Source organism: Aquila chrysaetos, chromosome 7, assembly GCF_900496995.4.
Source record: "Aquila chrysaetos chrysaetos chromosome 7, bAquChr1.4, whole genome shotgun sequence".
Taxonomy (NCBI): domain Eukaryota; kingdom Metazoa; phylum Chordata; class Aves; order Accipitriformes; family Accipitridae; genus Aquila; species Aquila chrysaetos.
The window spans coordinates 3,329,513-3,347,637 of record NC_044010.1 but is presented as its reverse complement, the minus strand read 5'-3'; the positions used below and the strand labels follow the sequence as shown (position 1 = coordinate 3,347,637).

General features: G+C 39.1%; 1 protein-coding gene across 2 annotated transcripts in view; it reads right to left on the bottom strand.

The window, feature by feature from the left end:
* GSK3B (glycogen synthase kinase 3 beta) overlaps window positions 1-18,125 on the bottom strand; it is a 148,456-nt gene that overhangs the window by 113,251 nt on the left and 17,080 nt on the right. The gene's annotated exons all lie outside the window — the stretch shown is intronic.

The following is an 18,125-nucleotide window of genomic DNA, read 5'->3' as shown; positions in this document are numbered from 1 at the left end:
CACAAACAGACCCTGAACTGGTATCTGTTCCCATCAGCCAAGCTGGACGTGAAAACAGCAGCGCATGTAGGACCAAGGGATCCAGTACAATTCTTGCCTTGGGTCGGCACCCCGAGCCCTGCTGCAGATGGGGCTTGGTGACACCTTCCACAGCCCTGGGAGGCTGTGGGGAGACCAAATGAGCCACCAGCAGAACCTGCTGCAATACCATGCCCTCTCTCCCTCCACTTCCAGGCTGTGAGGAACCAGCATCCATTGCAACAATAGAAGAACTGTAAGAAAAATGATTTGGGTCTCTTCCACATCTTCAGATCCCAGTGAAAGAAAATTACCCATTTAAGTGGCAACAAAGAGAAGAACCCAGCCTGAAGCACTAAAAGAACCACCTGAAGCATACTTACACTCAACAGCACTTGATCAATCATGTATACAGCACTGTGAATACCCTAAGCACTACAAAAGCACTAAAAAGACCAATGGCTTCATCCCCACTTAAACATTTCAATTGTCATTTTAAGCACATCCATTTTAAGAACACATCCACACAGCTTGCAACAAGCACATAAAAAGCAACAAGTTTCGTTTTACTAATGAATTAAAATTAAGAAAAGTATTTTTTAAAATTATTAGTCATTTTCTGCCCATGTATTTAAACTAAGCTACCTTAAAATTCAACACTTCTCAAATATTACAGCTCATATAACTAAGACAAATATACTTTTACATGTCCCTACTCACCTTGTACTTGGGTTGGAAAAAACACCAAACCAAACACCAAACCAAAAATAAGAAAAAGTCAAGCTGACCCTATAAAAGAAAAATCATAAATGACACTCCACTAAAATTAAGATACACTAAGTTGTATCACTTTTGTTTGTTATGTCCCAACACTCTGCTGCAAAGTTTAGATTTAAAACTTCTTGGAAAAGTATTTCAAATCCAAACATAAAAAGAATTTCAGCTGTGTTAAGAGTCTCACAGAGCAGGACGCAGCCTTCCCAACTCTTTCACAAGGACGTGGATGGAATCGCCATGTTGCAGAAGACAACAATGGAAAGAATACACTGTTCAAAGACCAATTTGTAGTCTTAAACGCATACAATTTAAATCTGTATCACCGATCACAATAAAAGCACCGTGAAAAAACTATACTTTGCTTTACAAGTTATGCAGTTCTTCAGATGCACGGGATGATAAAACCTCAATGTATTGGTGGACGAGCGTTGAGGACAATGTTAAGACCATGGTTTTTGCAGTACATCCTAGCCATTTTAAGTATGTAACTCAGTATTACATTAGCACAGAATTTTCCGTATACTAAGTGCTGACTTATTAATGCTTTCTACACCTGCTGCACATTTTCATTCTTAAAATGTAAGCAGTTTCCTGAAAATAATATTTACAATCTCGCAATACTAAAGTCACTGAACCCTTTCCTAGAAGCCACCTACATCTTATGCTTGCACGACTTCAGCTTGTTTTATTTTGGCTTGTGTTACTTATGCCTGACCACATACCCTTTAACAGTTTAACAGCATAACTTCTCTGATTACCTGCAACACTTAAACCAAGTACTACTTCTAATAAATTGAGGAGTATCAAAAACATTACAACTTCAAATGAAACAGTAGTTAGTTCTATGAAGAGGCACCAACAGTCTTCTTCCAGCAAACAGAAAGCAGCAAGATAATCTATTTCTGCACTATTTTTATCTCCACATATTCAACTTGAGGAACTGGGAAGGAAGGGTTTCCATGGTTGTTTTAGTTGTGTGGCAGTCTATCTATAGAGTCCTTATTTTAGTAAAGTTTACCATATCGTTTGGGGAACTTTTGGAACTGGCGATTTGGGGGCTTTTATGAACAGAAATCAAAGCAACAAAAATAGAAAGAAAAACACTAAGATTATTTATCACTTTATTGGGCAGAGACAACACAACAGCAGAGAAGTCCAGGAAGTAACACGAACACTGAGCTTCTCCCAATTAACTAACACAGCTAAGGAAAAAAACATGATAAAATCCCTCAAAGTTAAAAAGGCTACAAGCCATATGTTTATTACAACTACCTTGAATAGGCAGTATTTTTTTTATAGAGTCTGGAGCCACTTGATCATACAGTAAACTCAGCTGTCCTTAAAAGCAACCCACACTTCTCATCTTATGATTAAGCAGGAACCCTAGGGAATATGAAGAGGCATAACCCTAAAGACAAAAACTTCTTTCTCCCATCTCAAGCTAGGGGAGTGTCGTAATTCTGGGCAGCACTGTTTGTGAACAGTTGACAATTACAAAATTAGGTACAACAGGCAGTTTTTGTTTGTTTTAATGCAAAACATAGACAACTAAAGCTCAGCACATTTTGCTTTACTCAGAGGGCAAGCACAAGTTCAAATTCCTATAAAACTACACTACATTCACTTCACAAATCTGGTGGAGTTACTGAACTTAAACTAAAATTAATTTTTTAAACATACTTGCACAATGTTCCAGACGAGTTACTTCCATCTGCTAGAACCTTATTTTACCTAGTTTCATTATATCTCTTCCCTAATTTGTATTCCCATATCCATTCTCTATTTACTCCAATTGCCTCTTCAGTCCTATTTTACTCCTTTCAGCTCTTCTCCTGTCCTGCTCCTTCCTTGTCCGTGACTCAGAATTATGGTAGCAACCTCTAGTTTGCCCCCTTCAACTCCCTCAAATGGGAGGAGTATCTCTCCTCATATCCGACCACCTATTCTAACCAGTCTCAAGAGGTTATGAGAACCTCTTGAGTTATCATCAAGATAAGTTAGTCATCGGTGTTACTTCAGCCTTCCTCCCAGCTACACAGCCTCCCTGTGATTAAAACCAAAGCTGAATTTGTGTACAGATCATCACTGTCCAGATATATGCACAACCAAATACTGGTCTACGTAGTGTTTATCCAGCAGCCAGGAAAGAACCCATCACAACTCATACTCCCATACTGCACACGGGTGTGCAAATAGCATGATCCTTTTCCTAGAAGAGTTACTGAACATCTACCCCACTTTACTGAAAATTCATCAACAATCACAAATAGCCTGTGTTGTGGGACACCAATTACTCATTTTAGGCTTTAAGTTCTGCCAGAATTTAAATTCATCCCACCTAAAGGCTGGGGTGGGGAACATCAGTTCCCAAACTGCAGAGCACTACAGAGGAAAAATGAAAGGGCGGCTCAAGAGGCTCCAAGCACTGACAATCCCAGGTGGCTGAGCAACCCCTGATAATAACTGCCTCACTCACACCCCAGCCTGATAACAGCTCAGCCTTAAACACACACATACAGTCTGGCACTCCTGAAACACAAGAGCCAGAGATAACAGACCATACCTGCAGTAACCAGTCTGATGCCAGTACCACACAGAGGACCACCAGCTAGCAAGCTAGAAAGCGCTTTTGTAAAGCTAATTAATAGCCTGCCATTACATCCAGATCCAAGTCAACTCACTTAAAAGAGCTGAACTCAATTTTAGCCTCTGGCTACCTTTCAAAAGGTGCTTCCAACCCCCAAAGGCAAACAACCTGACAGCCAACAGCCCATTCATACTGGCGAGATGGGCGTCCTCTCCATGGTGGTATCTCCAGGTACCTCACCCACTGTGTCACTTTGGTATTTGCACATGTTTACAGCTCAAGAGAACACCTTTTTTGCAACTTAAGCTTCCTTCAGAGGTTAAGCAAGTGCTTGTTAAGTCTCCAGAACCCATAGGGCACTTAAAAGCTCCTAATCCAAGTTTACAGAAGCAATTACAGCAGCTTTCACATGCCATTTTGATTGCCTTCAGCATATGTGCTTTTTGAAAGGATGGACTAGAAAACATTGAGTAAACTGTATTTCTCTACATAAGCAGCAGACTGAAAGCTACTCAAAACATTTCTTATTCTTCTATAGCAAAATACATTATCTTCTCCCAGAAGGGATACTAAATTCTAGAACTATTTACCTGAAGTACCTCTGTACTCATACACACTTTTCACTTTGTCCTGTAATTCACATGGCTGTTTAAAATGTCTTTATAACACAGATGAGTTTTTCTAAAAAGACAGGCTCAAACACCACACTGTAACATCACAACTGCAGATCTCCTTTCCACTCATCACGGCATCCAACTTCATGTAAAATATACAAACACACATGTTACACACCAAAGAACATCAGGAGAACATATTTAAAAGGCTTTTTTAAACTAATTGGGTGGAAGTAGAAACTAGCAGTGTGAGGGGAGAGCTCAGACCTGTGCCCAAACAGTGCTGAGATCTCAGTCAAATCAAATGATTTCATGCTGGATGTTTTATGTAGGCAGCATCAAGAAACTGCTAAGAAACAGCACTACCCTCCATTGACAAACCCTCCACTCTAGCTACTCACACAGAATAAACCCTACTACTTACAGAGAAACACTTAACTTCCATGCTTGCCTAAACTAAGACAGCTTTGCACTTTTAATTGGATTCCCACATCTCAAAATGCCAATTTGGAACAGAGAAGATGTTTACTTCGATGATGGCAAACAGCAGAACTGATTGTGCATAGTTTTTGGAACTGCTTGTTTAATTTCAGGAACCAGCTTCTTTTGACTGTTTTTTTCCAAGCTGAGTGTAGTTACAAGAAACACTAAAACACTACTAGCACAAGCTGAAGAATATGAGCTTTAAGAAAGGCAGGCTTCCCAATTCCTCCCTTTTAGTACAAGTTTCAGCAGATGAGGCGAACCCCTCATGTGCATACAATTACTCTATATGCTAACTTACAACTGATCTCCACTAGGCTAGATATCCACCTTGCAAAGGAAAAAGCTTAAAATCTGAAATGCCTTCCTCCATAAAAATTATTCTTAAGAATTATTTGCACTGTTATAAAAAGAATTAATTTAATATTGCTGCACCAAAAGTCTATCAGACCTTCAAATGCTGTTAAAGTCACCTTTAAACTAGTCACAAAATACGGCTAGTATACACCAAAGTATGAACTACATGTTTTTCTCATGTCATATATACAAGACAGCAGTATCTGACTAGACATCATGTCTGTATTTAAGACAATCCCTAAATACAAAACCTGAGCAGAAGTTTCTACACTCAGCAAGCCAATTGGTATACCAGAATAGCTCTTCTTCCAAGAAACCTTCAGGTACAAGTAACCAGCTGCCAAGTACAGCTCCCCACATACCAGGGGAAGCTTGTCGGAATCTTGTTTACCTATTCTATTATCTTAAAAAGCAACGGTGAGGCCAACAAAGACCTTTAGGTACTGCCAGTATTTCTTTAGCAAGTACACCCATCTCCCATCCCCCTCCTTTCCTTGTATTTGACACAATCTGCAATCCAAGTGTAGACTTCACAGGTACCCGAGACAAGCACCTCACCCTTTACAGCTTTTTGTCTGTCTGTTGGTGAAGGTGAGAAGGAAGGTAAAAGCATATTAAAAGAAAAAAAAAGCGTTGTTAACTGAATGAAGCAGAAGCCTTGCTCTTTTCAAGTCATAACTATATACTTTCACTTGCAAAAAAAACAATTGAAAAAAACCCCAAACCTGAGACAGCAAAGACTATCAGTAGGAATACAATAGTGGAAAATTGTTTCAGTAGTGTTTCCAGTTACTATCACGATAAACTTTAGTTCTAAGCACAGATAGTTTCAACCTACTCTCTCCACCCTATGAGGCAACTCATCTGCACACAGACCTGCATCTGAAAATCTGACTGCAGGTTTCCATCTAAGGAAGGAAACTGCTACTCAAGGAAGGATGTCAGCCAGCCATCCAGGACAAACATGCAAGTGCCTTTAGTCTTTAACTATGTTGTTATGGGTGTGGTTAGACAAGGCTGCTAAGGTGACCTAATACTTAATACTTCGCTGTCATCAAAAGGGACACTCCTTTCCACCCCCCTTCTCCCCCCAGCCATACAGTCCATCCCATCCCTTGTCATCATAACTACAAAAATAAGCCAATTCAACTTGCTACCTGGCAGAAAACTCTTTAACTCTCATGTTGAGTTAACTTTCTGATGAATAAGCAGGTTAACCGGCTCACTGTGTGGTCATGTAGGCTCCAGTGAGACCATATATAGGAAGTAGTAGGAATATGGCCGGTAGTGGAACCCAATTTTGATAGCAACAAGACAATTCTGCTGAACTAACAGCTAAATGCACTCCAAAGTTATGTTAAAAGAAATGACATTCAAGAGAAGCATCAAATTAGATTACAACCTAGGACTTTCAAGCAAAAACCAAGGCCTTGCCAAATACATTTGTATGTACGTATGCACAGACACTGTACAAGGGTGCAAATATATCATTTACTTCAAAGGGTTCAAAAACATGTAAAAGCAATTCTTGACCTCACATACAGGTTACTACTACTATTTGTTGTTCGTGAAAAATCATTAAACAGAAAGTGGGGAAGGCGATTCAATATCTGTTACAGAATTACATTGATTTAGAAGACTTACTTTTAGGGGCAAACTCAAATAAGCCCTGAGTACTTCTGTTAGAAAAGTAATTTCTAGGCCTAAAATACACTGAGCTCTATGAGTAGAAAAACATTAAGGCAATACAGTCTTCTAATTCCAATGCCATCTTGAGGGCATCCACTTATTTGATCAACACTTCTCAAAAAAAGAAAGGCTGAGAAGAATAACCTGCTGGCTCTCTCCCATCTTGTGAGCAAGGTGCTGACAGAGAGAAGTAGCTAATTATTTTGTTGTTGTAGCTTATTTCATTGTAATTCACCGATTCCTGTGGGATCTGGCTCATCAAAACTGACTTCATCAGAAGTTTCACATCAGGTGTTTTGTTACAGATACTATGACAAAAATTCGTTAGTTCAAGTGACGAAAAACTCTTTGTGTTAGGTGTGAGTATGACTCATCCTTAAGTCAGGATAGACACCATTTCTCATAATCTTTACTTGCAGTGGTAAACAAGTAGCAACAAAAACAGAAATTACAGCCAATGTATCATAAAGCAGACTGCCCTGAAAGAACGGCATCCCACACATTTTACAAATAGAAACAAGAAAGGAAACTTCATTAGTATCAACATAACCTGATGTGCAAGATGACAAGTCAACAAGGAAAAGCTGAGTAGCCACAGAAGCAGATGATACCTGAAGAGTGATACTGTATAAAGGAGAGTGTTATCCACCCTGAGAGGGAAAGAAGAACGTGTTTTGTGGAAGGCAGGCAGAGAACAATGAAGGAAACCGAAGAAAGTAAACGTGCCAAAAAAGAAAATGAAAGGATGCTTACAAAATGAAAAGGAGAAAAATAAAATGCCACATCCTTTACTAGAGTTTTAAAGTACACAAATGAAATTACTTCCAGTCAACTGGTAAGAAAGGGTCATTTAGACAAGGAAGAGGGTCTCGTGAAAACAGGAAGACAAAAAGTTCTATAATCTCATCTTTTGGGGAGCACTTTATTGATGGTTTTTGCATGCTTCAGTTGACAGCAATCACAATCCCAAAAAGTGCCCTCGTGCCTCAAAAAAAAAAAAAATTTAAAAAATCGTCATGTTTAGCAAGACTGAAAAACACGGAACAGATGAAAGTGACTGAGCAGTCAGGCTTTGAGTTCAGATGCTTTCTATTGGCAAATCTGAGTAGGCAGGACTTCTGGCTTGAAAGGAAATCACCCAAACTTCTCAGAAGTACACTCAAAAGATTTCTTCTCTTCCATAAACAGATTAAAACTAACAAATGTGGGAGAGAGGAGGGGAGGGGACCACAGACACAGAATATGAAGTAATTGTACTCAGCAGGGATTCAGGAGCAGTGGGAGGAAGAGGATGTTTAGTCAGTACCTTCCAGAAGTACCGAGATTAAGCTGCCCTACCTCTTCCTACCTAAATTACTTCAAACTTGTATAAAACAATGCATATGGGGTTACCGTGCCTCAGTACTTAATTAAAAAGACCAAACCAAAAACCTTGTTACCACATTCAATATTATTTATAAACTATTTGCCAGCTACACAATGACCTTCAGAAAAAGTAGATGTGTATGTATTTTAAGCAACCCTTGGTGGCATCCCCTTGGCTATACAGAGAAGCCCTATACAGCTATGCATGTTGCAACCAATACCTCTGCGCTCAAGGGGAGAAATCGGAGGACAGCCTCAAAAAGTGGTATAGCCTGGGAGTGTCCTCCTGTCTAGGTACAAGAGACCCCTTCCTCCCCTGACACGTGTTGCCACTGAAACTGGGTCCTTATGTGTAAAACATTTTTAATCCACACCTACCCTTCCCTTCCCAAAGCCTTACAAAGGAACAAACACAGGTGGACTGTGACTCTTTCCCTCAGAACATGAACACACAAACAAGCCACTGCATGGAAAATACATGATTGAATTTACTGTGGAATAATTACTGCACTACAGCTTTCCACCTGCACAATCACCCCGAGGTAGTTTCATTGTAGTTTATTTTCCTTGTATAGGCTCTGAATGAACGCACACACAGCTATCAGAAAGCAGTTTCACTCAGTTGACCTGCAATGATTGTTCACATGTCCATACCCTGGGTCCCTATTACTGTAATACACAAGGGCTTCATAATCTGTAACTGCCCTCAGAATATCTGCTAAGATAGGAAAAGGCAATTAATCACATTTTTGAGTTGGCGCACTGCACAAAGCAATATTTGCCTACATCATGCAGCAGTACTGACTGAACAGTAAAAACCCTACCATGGACACAAATCACAAGGTTATAAAGGCATTTTTACATTGGTACAGCCATTTCCACATGGAATAAGAATTGCATGTGATGATACAAAGTTTCTCTCTACTGGCAAGATCCAACCACACCAGAGCTTTCAACAGCATAAGCATTGCTGCTTAAAAACTCAGAGCTAGCAGGATGGTAGCCAGGCATACACAGCTCCCTCAAGGTCTCAGGACAGCAGCAGCAGGAGATGGCGACCCAACCCAGATCTCCCAGCTCCCACATTTCCTTCACCTACAAGATACTGCTGATGCTCTTCACCCCGTTCTCTTTATTCTGTTCCCTGACGGTACTGACAGAACCAAAGCTTGCAGGAGCTCTGCAACCAAGCGCTTGTTTAGAGTTCATTTCACACGAGGCATCGTAATACAGGAGTACTATGACAAGCCAAGTCTTGTCTCTCCACTGTTAACGAAAAACTGTCCTGTGACTAAAGTAGTACAGCAAGACTAAAAACTGGGATAGACCTGGGGACTGAACTGAAAGCCTCATATAGAGGTCAAGTCTTTCTGGTTGACAGTTTCTTTAGGAGGTAATGCTCCATGATAGCTTCATTAGGCAGTGCTTGCAAGGCACTCAGTGTAATGACAGGGATTAGAACATGACTTGCAAATCATTATGTTGGGTAAAAAACCTGAACTTTTGCCTGAAGGGACAAAATATAAGCAAAGTTCATCTCTACTTCTGTTTTGTATTCTACTCTGCTTCTCTGTACATTCTCTATCTTGGCTACCACGGCTTTTAAACTGGTTCCCTGAGCTAATTAAGCTTATGTGCTCACCATTTTTCCCATCTGCTTTTCCTCCCCACCACCAAATGACGTGGAACTCATTGGGCATTATCAGCCTAGTCTGAAAGAGCAGAAATCTTTGGACCCCCAGCAAACCAGGTAACGCTCCCCAAGCTCTTACACTGGTTGGCAGCAGCAAGCCAACTGATCAGCATACACATACCAAGCACCAGCAAAAACACATTCTGCTCCAGACAAAATCCATGCCTTCTCTGCCTGTGAGTGGAGGAAACCAAGGTCACCGAGTTACAGCATACAAATAAATGAAACTGGACAAATCCTTAAGAAAGGAGGCATCATTAGTTCCACCGCTCAGAAAAAAATTTTTGGCAACAACTTTGTAACAGCTTAAAGCAGACCCATCTATATTAATGAGATACATGATAAACCTACCTCAATTCTGTACCCTATAGAGAATTCAAAACTCAGCTGCTGAGGGCTGACTGCTTTCATTTTCTTAATGCTACTGCCATCTAACAGGCTTCAACAGCGAAGCCACTAACCCACCAACGCTCATACTTTTCTGGGAGAAGTACTTCAGAGACAGGCAGGGACCAACCTACACACAGCTTGGGAAATTAGCATTCACACACAATCTAGCTCAACACCACTAGACAGGAAATCGCTCTAAATGAGAGAAGGAAATCTGTAGCAACAAATCTCAAAAAAAAAAAAGTCAATTTCTCCTAATCAAGAGGACAGCAAGCAGAACAAGTAATTTCCTAACCTTTACATTTAGAACAGACTGCTGCTTTAAGCACACAAAAGCTAAGCCAACATGTTTTAAAGTGTTCAAGATCTACAGAACTGACAATTTGGTTTTCTATTTCTGTCTGCTTACCCTGCTGCTCCTGCCTGTAAACATTTTGTAGGAGGATGTGAAATTCAACAGACAGGACTCTGAACTATGAATGACTCCACAGTGGCGCATTCTTAGAAGTGCGTGGTGGTGCCTATGAGCTCACTCACACATGCTAACGTCACCAGTCAGGGTCAATTCGAGGCAGCTACAGCTCTACTTGGTTACAGCTGAAAGTCAGTTCATTAATGTGAAAATGCCCTTTCCCCACCTCTAGTGGTAATTTGAAGACAGAAAGAAAGAAAAGAAAAAAAAGGAAAATATGTCAATGTTTTATGGAAATTAGGTTAATAGGACACCTGGTAATACCTTCAATTCTTTGCTGGTCTTTAACTTCTAGTAAAAGCTTGCACTGAATACTGACTTCTTATCTCATTAGGCCTAATCATTTCATTTACCATACTAATTTTGTCCGACTTGATGATTTGGAAACCTCTGTATACATTGCATAATTTACTCTGAATGCTTTCATTCTGGATTCCTCAACTTGTGAGGCTCCTATGCAACAGATATGACAGCCTGTCCCCATTTGCTCCCTGGTCTGTATTAATACCATAACCAGCTACCTGAGCTAGTAAAACGTAATACAAAAAAACATCCTAAGGTCTTATCTACACAGGGCTGAGGAAAGAGTAAATTAGATAAGATTAAAGTGAGACATGTTACACACAGGTATTCTTACTTCAAATTAGGTATGCACAACTCCCCTTTAATATGCCTTGACCTGATCAGCCAAGGTCAATGCAACTGCTTTATCTCCACAACAAGGAAAAGGACAACTTCATAATCACAGTTAAAAGAGAGAACTTATCTTTAATAGTTGAGCAGAACAGTGTCTAAACATAATCGGAACAACTACTCATTTCAAACACATTGTTAAAGAACTACCCATTGCTTCCTCAAATCAAAGTCTTAGTTGATTCAGTCATTCAGCTATATCATATCTAAGACTTCTATCAGAAGAACCTACTGTGCATGGCACACCATATCATTAAGTGTCTGAGAAAAAGCATGGATGTAGGTTTCTCCACCACCATGGTTTTCCATCAGCTAAAGACAATGTACAGGGCTGCCCATCGCAGAACGCAAACTGTAACAAACAAGGGACTTGGAACCTCAACATCCCCAAAGTTGGTAAAATTGCATCTTCTGTTTTATAGAAGCACATGTGAACAGATGGAGGAAAAAAAAGTTATTATAAACCAAAAAAGTAACCAACACCTGCTTTTAAATAACGATGCAGTTTTACCCAACACATTGCAGTTTTAAGTCAAAGCAGGGGAGAAAAAAAAAAAGACTATCGCCTAATCTTTTTAATTCTAAATATGACCACTGTAACAACTTCAGTATGCCTTGGAGTTGGGATAAGATGTATACACCCCACATCTTTGTTACACCATTTATATAAAGCCAATATAAAAATGCACACCACATGGCATGAAAAGACAAAGCGCAGTAGAAAACACAGCATCTCAGAAAACCTTGCTGTCTTTTGCTCATCAGAAAGGTACATGCTCAGGCAGGGAAGCTGAAAACTCCAATGCTACCCATCTATAAAATGAAACTAAGCTAGAATATGTAAGAAGCTATTATACTACCACAAGGTGATTTTACCACAAACTCCGGCAAAAGACTGGATAGTGGTTCCCATCATCAACACAAAGCAAAATATTATTAACCATGCAGAAGTTTGCTAGAGCTGGAGCCTCCCCAGTGTACAGTGCTCTGCCAACCACAAATCAATCCATCTAGTGACCCGAATTCAGGAACAACTAGATTGGACTAAACATCTTCAAGTCCAACTACTTTTCCCCTGCCTGGAGCAGGGCTTGACCAAAATGAAATAACATTGTCACTGCTTGAGTAAAGCACATTTATATGAAAAAATTCAGGAGATGAGAGCCTCTTCAAAAGAAAACTTTCCACTACTTATGTATAAGGTGTTTGCTGTCTACACAACTTCCAGCTTTTATAAACTCTACTTTCAGCCTCAAAACATGTACTACCACAGCACAGTAACACTAACTTCAGCCAAAAGAGAGCACTTTCCCACCAGCTCCATGGCAGCAAGCAACACATTTGACTCAAGTGTCATCTGAAGGCTTGCAGCTACTGTACAGCAACCCTAGAGATGAAAACTAAGTTTTGCATTAAAGACTCATCATGCTATAGGACAACTCTTTGAAGAAAAGTTAAGTATTTTAACTTCTTTTGACCTCAAGTCTTCCACATACAGAGAACTAAGTCATGAGACAGCAAGTCAACAACGCAGAAATTTGAATGAAAGTCAAGATTTTATCAACCATTAGATTTGCTATGTAGGTTGCCATACAGATGCTCAAAGAAAACTGTGCAATACTCTGACAACTCCAGAGGCAACATCTTTAGAACTGTTACCACAATGCAAGAAACAACTCTTAAAAAGCAATACATACTTCACAACTCTTTCCATAGTAGAAAATTAAGTGGGTCATTATTTCAATAATCCAAACACAACAAACTCACCATGTTTATTGCTGGAATAAAGCCTCCTAAGGACAAACTAAATATACTGAAGATATTTTTAAAGTTTAGAGAAACAACATTTGTTATTCCACACATTTAAGCTAAGTATATAGCCAAATTTTTACTATTAAAGCAAGGATTCAACCACTCTGCTGTGTAAACAAACTAGTGTTGCCTCAACAAATTAACAGTGGCTTTCCCTAAGCACACTGTGTGTTCTGAGAATTTGTAAGTGGATATATTATACATATGAAAGCAGAAGAGTCCTCCGAGAGCCCTCAAAAAGCCTAATATCCTATAAAAGCCAGAGATCCCAACTATCTTGGCTTTTTAAGACAGTTTATAAAGTTCAAATATACTTGTGTTCTTTGCTAGTTACACTGACAGACCTGAAACCCTTCACACCCTCAGAGCAGTAATTATTGCCATCATTTTAGACATCAACATTTCAAATAAAAAACTCTTTATAGAGGACTCCATAGATAATTATTGACTTTCAAAATGACTGTTTTCCCCAGTAAATTTAAGTCTACCATGAAGAAGAATGCCAAGGACCAACATGTAGCATGTGATGGCAATCTAACTGTAGTTCTTTCGGGACGAGAGGAAAATGGGACATTTTGAAAGCAGGCATTTTTATTTAAGTACTGTATCAGCCTCACATTCAGAACAATGGATGGTAGCCACATTGTGTTTCAAGGAATTATGTAGAAAAATGTTGTTTTTCTGCAAAACAATAAATCCTGAGCCCCAGATCACAGCCAAAAGTAACAACTAACTCGGGTGTGTACTGGGGGAAGTATGGAGGCAAAAGAGAAGAGTTTGAACACACACGGAGAAATATGAAAGCCAAGATCTGCAGGTAGAAGGACCTACGGTTCATGTGCTCTGTACTGTTTCCAACCAAGTTAAAGCAGATAGCTCGTATTGCAAATCAATCAAAAAATAAAGTGTTTACCTAATATTTTATATTTTAAAATAAAATATCAACCAATAATACTACAGTTTATATTTAACTACAATTTTTTACATAAAAATTGTATCGAGAGCCCAGTTTGTTAGCAAATAAAGGGCAAAGCATATTACCAAAAAAATTAGGCCAAAATACATATTTCCATTCCTAGAGGGTAGATGAACATTTAATTTGAATCCACATGTTCAAGACAGATACAGGTAAAATGACCTCAGTTCTTCTTTCTGGACCCACCAGCAGGAAATGTGCTAGCGGTTAGAGGAAACCGAGGAGAGCCATGGTTGCCCACATGCAAAATTCACAGGCAACATTTTACACCTTCGTTTTAACTGTGGTTATTTTATGGCCTCACTACAAGGTGGAACATCACCCTTATATGCAGCAACTTACATGTCTCAGCACCTCAGATTCCACCTGCAGGTTTGGTGAACTAACTCATACTCGAGTTCAAAACCAGATGGTTCTACATCAAAAAGGTTAAGTATTTTGGTTTCACGAAAAAAATGAAAAACCACAACAAACAAAGAAGTCTTTAAGCCAGGGTTTAGAAGTTCAAGCCTGTTTATATCCGGTTATAAACTCTATGTATGTGACAGCACTGGAAGAGGCTGACACCTCATAGCCAGAAGACATGACTTGCCAGGCTTTCAAGAAGTTGTTGCAGGGTTGTGGCAAGACTTGAGCACGCTTCTTCTAAACCCTGAAGTGATCGAGCTACCAACCAGTGAGGAAGCTACTCCAAATGACCAAGCGGTTACTTCGTAAATACAATTAAATTTCACTGCCTGCTGCATTAAAGCTTCACAATAACCAAGAGCAGCAGAAACGCCCTCAAAGAGCATATTAAACTGGTACTTCATTTTTACATATCACAATTTCTTTTTATCTGCTACAAACAAAGTGCACGCACACCCTGGACTACTTGATAGGAACAAGAAAGCATGTTATTTTCATGGCACAGACACACACATCTTCAGCAAGAGTTCAGCTTGCTGATAGTAGGCCTTCCCAATGCTGTTTATCTGGTAGCATCCTGTAGAATCAGGAGCATGACTCATTTCAGCAACAAGCAACACTGCCACCTTACTGGTTGAGGCACGAGGCTCAACTGTACAAGGACAATAAACTCCACGTTACTGAAGGAACATAACAGCAACAAAAAGAAAATTCCCTGTAATGATTCCTTTAAAGCTGTGCTTATCCATTTAAGAAATTTCACTTGGAGAAGAGAAAAAAGAAAGTAAACACAACACCAAAACCCAAGAGTTTAGCCAAAATGTTCAGTGCAGAAGAACCATGGCAGGAGAGTCAACAGGGAGAACAAAATACTTAAAAAAAAAAAAAAAAAAAAAACAAACACCCAACACACATCAACAGTACATTAAAAATAAATAAACTATGATAAGCAGACACTTGTGCATGCACTTTTATCAAAGTCCAACAGGACTTGAAATAAAGAAAAGTTTAGAAAGTAATGATCCAAATAAAAGCTCATCAAGGCTACTTATGCTTGGAAACAGGACAAACTGTACTGATGTTCACTACTTGATTAGATTTAACTCCCTGCCAAAATGAAGTTTTTCTGAGCTTATTTGGGCATACATGATAGTGAACCTCCTCGCTTGCACAAGTATTAGAAGACAAATTTTCACACTCAAACCACATTCAACACTAACGGTCTTAACTTGTCTAAGATTTTTGCCTAAGGTCTTGAAATAAAAGGCTTTCAAGAAAAGCTTTTGCTGTTAGTAGGTCAGGGACTTGAGAACAGTAAGTGGAAATAGGTGTGGCACTCTGACCAAAACCGATCTTGTTTTCAATTTTTTTTCTTCACAAAATCCTTTGAGAAAAGGAGTCAAGAAGATCAGAGAAAGAACTCTTCTCTCCACACCTAAAATACAGTGGTTTCAACAAAAGCAAAAAGAGGTATGTAAAAAATTTATTATTTAAAAAAAACAAATGAACAAATGGAAGAGAAAATTGGATGGAGAAGTAAAATTGCACTTAAAATAGAACTCGAGTGAATTTATCTAGCTGCCTTCATTATAAGGCTTACAATTTTGTTAAGGATCTTCTGCACAAAACCTGATATGTACTTTCTTCCTACAAAAAAAAAACCAAACCAACAACAAAAAAATGCAACTAAGTATGACTTTTAAGTAGTTATCCCACATTCTTCTCCAATATATTGAATTTATACTTAAATACTGTAAAGACTGGATTTAAATATCCAAGCTGTCACACTGATGGCTTACAGAAGAATGTTCTAACAGTATAACCCCATTTCTCTCAAGAACTCCACAGAAATTTAACTGTACCTTAAACTTCAGAAGGTGAGGCTGTCTACAGTATTTTCAAATCAACTTGGTTTCCAGTACATCTTAACATGCAGTACTGGCTAGTACATTCTCTCACGTCTGATACTACATCGAACTCCCCTCTGAATGTCAAATAATCCAACTTCAAACCAGGCTGCACAAATGGTGACAGCTAAAAGCAATTTAAATTTCAAGTGAGACATAGTTCATTGCATAATACTCATTCAGTCCCTGAACTTGGATTACAACCAGAACATTGGTAGTTATGGACTTGAAAATGGGATTTAAACCTAGGATTCCCTTAGTCTGTGAGCATTCCTAATATGCTAGAGGCAACAACAACAAATACTCATGCCTTAAAGAATGGTAAAATACTTGGACAAACCAGACAAATTCAATAGAGGGTAGAGTTTCTTTTACTTCTTTTCTCCTCACAGAAAACACTCAGGAAAAAAGTTGATGTTATCGTATAGACAAAATGCTTTTTTGTACTAGTCCCAAATCTTAAGCAGGAGAGAAACTGGAAAACAAGTCTGCTGGTATAGAAAGTTCCTAAACCCAATGCAAGTCAAGACAACTCAACATCTGATAAAGCTACATGGCTGTTCTAGTTACTACTAGCCACAAAGAAACATTCCATACACATTCGTGAACAACTAAATTAGGATGTTTCTATTTATTCATTTTAGCTTTATTCCAGCCACTTTAGTGGTCTGGATGAAGGCACACAACTGTTCTTTAACAAGAGCAACCAAGGCTTTCTCTTCAAGCCACAACAAAGGATGCCTCCATGTATGCCAGAATGTTCCCCTCAGCATGGCTGAAGTTGTTTTTTTCAGGGTTTTGTTGGTAGTGGTTTAAAATCATGAAAGCTTCTCAGCTTTAATTTCTCGTATATATCTTATAATAAGCAGAAAAACGAAAAGGATCTCTTAGGTCCCCAAGTCCAACTTCTTCCTACTGAAGGAAACTATATTGTATAGCCCTCAGTGTGTGCTCAATTAAGGTAAGTCTTTAAGGTGCTTACCTTTTCGTGAGGAAAGATATTCTAAAAATCTCTTTTTTGGGGGGTGGGAAGAACAGAAAGTAGAGATTTTAATGACAGAAAATACATCATTTTATAACTTCAGTGCCCTTGTTTTTACACAGGCATTGTACTTAAGGGAAGTAAAAGCAATAATTAAACTAATGTTTGCTCACTCTGCCCTCAAAGTATTTACCAAGAAAAAAAAATACAATCAACATCCTCTCTGACTATTTTGCTAAAGTTAAGACAAATATCACCAGTTTCACTTCCCAGTTTGCCTTTCCCCTGATAATGCTGGCTTGTGCTTCAGACTCAATTCCCCTTTTGTGGAGCCCAAGCAACGGGCACGCAGTACTCCACATGCAGCCTCAGCAGCAGCAACTATGACTCTGCTCATTTACCTGTCTCCACTGGAGTACACTACACAGAATCTCTTACCACATTTACACCTATATTGTTCATACGTCCCCATCATACTGACATCCTTGTGCAAAACCTTGTGCTTGCGCGTTTCCAAATGATAAGCTTTCAACATATGAGCTCTCCACGTTATAGCATGCTGTCTCTAAGACACCTATATTCATGGCCACTGAAGTATTCCTGTACATTACTGTACTCTCGTATTAGTCAAAGTAAGAATCTGTCCTGTGTTAAAGTGTTTAAGAATAGAAAAGGCAAGATACGCTCTTCTTATTTTAGTACAAGTTTTACTGCTGTTACTCAGATTTTCTTGAGCAACTTTGACTTCATCTTCTCTTCCCACTCGCAGGAGTTTGAAGGGTGGTACAGCGAAGTATTTCTGCTTCACTCACAGCCAAGGCAATGGTTCTTCTACCCTATAACCGAGCAGTGCTTTTGGGTACACCGCATGACTTAATTAAGATGCTTAATTAAAAAATTCC